The sequence below is a fragment of the Simochromis diagramma genome, unplaced genomic scaffold (assembly GCF_900408965.1).
Source record: "Simochromis diagramma unplaced genomic scaffold, fSimDia1.1 OVJJ01000585.1, whole genome shotgun sequence".
Classification (NCBI taxonomy): Eukaryota; Metazoa; Chordata; class Actinopteri; order Cichliformes; family Cichlidae; genus Simochromis; species Simochromis diagramma.
In genome coordinates, this window is record NW_024387398.1 from 2,475,134 (window position 1) to 2,480,614 (window position 5,481).

The following is a 5,481-nucleotide window of genomic DNA, read 5'->3' on the forward strand; positions in this document are numbered from 1 at the left end:
GAAAACAAACAAACAAACAAACATTCATTTTTGGTCACTGATGTTTGAGAGTGAGGGTAAATTTTTCACTTGGGTCTTTTGGTTTTAAACAAAACTGAATTTGGTTTGAGTCTAGCCGAGTGACTTTGACCAGAAGATGGCCAGTGTAAACAGAAAATATATTTAGCTTTTAGTTCTTTTAGTATTTAAAAAAGGGTTATATAATGATATGAGTTACTTATTGGTTTACCTTAATGATACAAGATTAATAATATCAACTACAGCTAATGACTATTTGACTTTTTTCCTTTTTGAGTTGTGCTAAACATAAAGCACATTAAGCATCATGTGCTTAAAATGACAAATTGGGCATTACGAACAAACAAAATTTGTTTTCAAATGTAAATTTAGTTGTATTCATGTGTAGTTGTCTACCTGTATTTCCATGCCGATATTACGTTTTTGTTTCTGCAGAATCATCAATAGAAAATGATGATAAGCAACTAGATTCACTGTAAATGGTTTGGTAAATTTTACAGGAAGTGCATTTTCCTTGCTTCAGCCAATCGCTACAGTGTCGACTTTGTCAACCTCTATCAGCTTGTCACAAAATCTTTTGAGTGGGAAGACATCAGTTGTGCAAGAGAAGGCTGAAGTATCACAATGATCGGAAGATTAATTCCTTTGATTCTTCTAAGTACATTGTGTGAGTTTACTTCTTCTACACTGTCAGATGTATCATTTTAAACAATATAAAACAAAATATTTGAGGCTTTGTAATATTCTACATTACATGATGAATATACCTTTTAAAAAAAGTTTTTCTCTTTTGTTCTAACTGTTACTGTTTGTCTCTTTTCTTTAGCTGTGACTGAAATGAATGAGGTTCCTCAGCAGATCTCTGTAACTGTGGCTAAACTTGGAGATAATGTGACTCTGACATGTGTCGTCTTTGAACGGGTTGTCTTACTGGTATAAGCTGAATTATGGATATATGGTTCAAACAGTTACTACAGGAACTAATGAAAAAATATCACTCAATGGACAATTTAACAACTCAAGATTCAATGCCACAAAAGTGGGTAATGTGCTTTCTCTTACCATAAGAAATGTAAGCAAAGAAGATGAAGCAACATACTTCTGTCAAACAGGATCATCACAGAGTATGACATTTAAAATGGCACAATTGTGGCAGTGAATGGTAAAGCATTTTTTTTAATTTTATCGTTTATGTCATAACTGTGTCTAAACCAAAACAATTACAATTAATACCATTAAATGTCTTTTTGTGAATCACACAGATCCTAAAACCCAGCAGAAATCTATCACCGTGAAACAAACTCCAGATATGGAGTCAGTCCATCTGAGTGAGCCAAAGACTCTACAGTGTTCGCTCCTGTCTAAGGACAAAATGGAAAACATCAGTCCCCAAATGAAGACAAAGTGCACTGGTTTAAAGGTGTAGCAGAATCCCATCCAGGCAGCATTTACCACGGCAGTCTCAGAAATAAAGAGGACGGGAGATGTGACTACAGTCTGTCCAAAACTATAACAAATTCACCTGATGCTGGGATGGACTACTGTGCTCTGGTCACATGTGGAGAGATCCTGTTTGGTAAAAGAACTAAAGTGGAGATAGGTATGTTTTTAAAGTATTATTAACATCTTATTTATAATTTATAATTCCTGTGAGTTTGTTATGAATAAACAAGATATATTCTCAGGCCTCTAAAATGAATTTGAGTTAGATCGACTAGAAGTATTAACAGCTAAAAATACTTTAACATAAGATAACCTGATACTGAGGTGGTTATGTATACAGCTTATGTTACTAAGGTTATACTGCCAGGTTCATAATAAACTCACTTTAAGGTTAGCAAGCATGCCAACCCATTAATCTTAATTCATTCTTGTGTGTAAAGAATAAAAAGTGCATTTGAGGTTGCTGAGAATAATGTTGTCTGCACCCATTTTGTCATTAACTGCAGTTTTTAAAAATTACCATTGAACTTGTGATATGTAAACTATTGCTGGATGCATAAAAAATAATAAATATCTACATGGTGGGCCATTTCTATGGATACAGCGTAACAACATGGGAATGGTTGGTGATATTAAAGTCCTGTTTGTGGCACATTAGTATATGTGAGGGGCAAACTCCTCAAGATTGGTGGTGACCATGGTGGCCATTTAGAAGTCGGCCATCTTGGATACAACTTTTGTTTTTTCAATAGGAAGAGGGCCATGTGACACAACAGTGTGCTTGGTTTCAATGTAACTTTATTCTTTCATAATGTTATGTATTTTAACTTTTACCATATAACTAGGAAATTTAATCAAGTAGTTGCAGCCTTAGATACTTTGTTTTTAGCTTTTCCTGACACAAGTCTTTTCTTCCTAAATACAGAGATGTTAAGTGTCTGCTGCGATGTTTTCTCCTTCCAGAGTTCCCAGTCGTTACTGTGCTTGGGGCACTGTTGACCTGCTCTGTGCTTGTGAATTTTGCCATGTTCACGAGGTTAATATTGTCTGGTGAAAATCAGTGCAAAGGTAATTCATATATATATATATATATATATATGTATACACACACACTTGAACAGTTTCCTGTTCTTAGCTGACAGGAGTGGGACCCAGTACAGTATATATATATATATATATAGTATATATATATATATATATATATATATATATATATTACATGAGCTATACCCAAATAAACAAATATGCCATCTAGGAGAGAAAAAAAATCAGCATGAGAAACACTATATACACTACAAGTCAAAGGTTTGGACACAGCTTTTCATTTAATGGTTGTTATTTATTTTTATGACTATTTACATTGTAGATTGTCACTGAAGGCATCAAAACTATAAATAATTATGAATCAACACATATGGAATTATGTAGTAAACAAAATAGTGTGCAATAAGTCAAAACATGTTTTATATTTTAGATTCTTTCAAATAGTAGCCCTTTGCTTTGAGTACTGCTTTGCACACTCTGCATTCTCTCAGTGAGCTTTGTGAGATACTTACCTGAAATGGTTTTCTAACAGTCTTGAAGGAGTTCCCAGAGATGCTGATTTGAATAAATCCCCACAATTGTCACAAACAAAGCAGCCCTCACACCATCACACCTCCTCCTCCATGCTTCATGGTGGGAGCCACGCATGTAGAGACTCTCCGTTCACCTTTTCTGCACTGCAAAGACATAGTGGGTGGAACCAGATCTCAAATTTGGAATCATCAGACCAAAGCACAGATTTCCACTTGTCTAATGTCTATTCCCTGTGTTTCTTGGCCCAAACAAATCTCTCTGCTTGTTGCCTTTCCTTAGAAGTGGTTTCTTAGCAGCTGTTTGACCACAAAGGCCTGATTCGCACACTCTTGGTCTGGGGCAGTCCTCATGAGCCCATTTTGTCATAGCGTTTGATGGTTTTTGCAACTGAACTTGGGGACACATTTAAAGTTTTAGCGGTTTTCTAGACTGACTGACCTTCAGTTCCTAAAGTAATGATGGACTGTTGTTTCTCTTTACTTAGCTCATTGATTTTCACCATAATATGAATTCTAACAGCTGTCAAATACGGCTGTCAGCTGTGTACCAACCTGACTTCTGCACAGCACAACTGATCGTCCCATCCCCATTAGGAAGGGAAGTAATTAGGGTGGATGAGGTTCGCCCTGAGTTCCATGAAGGCTTTGGATGTTGTGGAGCAGGGGTCCCCAATCCCAGTCCACGAGGGCCAGTGTCCCTACAGGTTTTAGATCTCACCCTGGGTCAACACACCTGAATCACATGATTAGTTCATTACCAGGCCTCTGGAGAAGTTCAAGACATGTTGAGAAGGTAATTTATCCATTTAAATCAGCTGTGATGGATCAAGGACACCTGCAGGGACACCGGCCCTCGTGGACTGGGATTGGGGACCCCTGTTGTAGAGCTATTTTGGTTGACACTTCTCTACAATGTTGTGTGGAGATCAAGGGTGGTACTTCTGAATTGGCAGACTGGGGGTGGTGGTTCCCATTTTTAAGACGGGGGACCGGAGGGTGTGTTCCAACTATAGGGGCATCATACTCCTCAGCCTCCCTGGGAAAGTCTATGCCAGGCAGCTGGAGAGTCCGTCCGTTAGTTGAATCTTGGATACAGGAGGAACAATGCGGTTTTTGTCTCGGTTGTGGAACACTGGACCAGCTCTTTATCCTCTCATAATTGAGGGTGCATGGGAATTTGCCCTACCAGTCTACATGTGTTTTGTGGACTTGGAGAAGGCATTTGACTGTGTCCTTTGCAGTATCCTGTGGGAGGTGCTTCGGGAGCATGGGGTGTCTGGCCCATTGCTATGCGCCATTTGATCCTTATACAACCATTGCAAGAGCTTGGTCCGGATAGCCAGCAAAAAGTCAGACTCATTTCCGGTGGGTGATGGACTGAGGGCTATCCTTTGTCAGTCTCTGTTCATAGTTTTATGGCAGGATTTCTAGGCTTAGCCAAGTGGTGGAAGGCTTTCACTTGGGTGGTCTCAGAATCTCATCTCTGCTTTTTGCGGATGATGGAACCAAGTATGAAGAGGTTGGAATGAGAATCAGCCCTCCGAATCTGAGGTCATGGTCCTCAGCCAGAAAGGGTGGTGTGCCAAATCCGGATCAGGGACAAGTTCCTGCCCCAAGTGGAACGTTAAGTATCTCGGGGTCTTGTTCACGAGTGATGGGAGAATGCAGCCGGAGATCGACAGACGGATTGGTGCTGCGGCTGCCAGTCCATCGTGCTGAATGTAAAACCAAAGCTCTCAATTTACCGGTCGATCTACGTCCCTATCTACCCTCCTACCCTCACTTATGGTCACAAGCTGTGGGTAGTGACTGAAAGAATGAGATTGCAGATACAAGAGGCAGAATGAATTTCCCTAGTAGGGTGGCTGTCCTCTCCCATAGAGATGGGGTGAGAAGTTCAGCCATCTGGGACGGGGTCAGATTAGAACAGCTGCTCCTCTACATTGAAAGGAGCCAGTTGAGGTGGTTCGCACATTTGACAAGGATGCCTCCTGGGTAAGGTGTTCCGGGCATGTCCCACCGGGATGAGGCCCAGGGGCAGACCCAGGACATGCTGGAGAGATTATATCTCTCAGCTGGCCTTGGAAAGCCTGGGTGTTCCCCCGGACAAACTGGAGAAGGTGGCTGGGGAGGTCTGGGCTTCTCTGCTTAAGCTGCTGCCCCCGCGACTCAGCTTCAGATAAGTGGAAGAAGATGGATGGATGGAAGTTTTTTACTTCTGGAAAAAAGACCAATGATATTTTAACATATTTTATGTTAAATAAAATGTGTGGATTTTCAGCATATTTCTGTAGGATGTTTCTGTTCGACTCTATTGTGTGGGGTGAACTGTTAAAATTCACCTCTGTCAGAAATTTAAATTTTAAATCAATTCCTAGCAGTTCATGGAAATTTTCCAGACTAATTTTATTTTGTAAAACTATTGTTGCATTTTCACCACAAT

At 39.9% G+C, this 5,481-nt stretch overlaps 1 pseudogene; it reads left to right on the top strand.

Moving 5' to 3' along the window:
- Window positions 1–414: 414 nt before the first annotated feature.
- On the top strand, window positions 415–2,531 carry LOC120720567 (annotated as a pseudogene).
- Window positions 2,532–5,481: the final 2,950 nt, after the last annotated feature.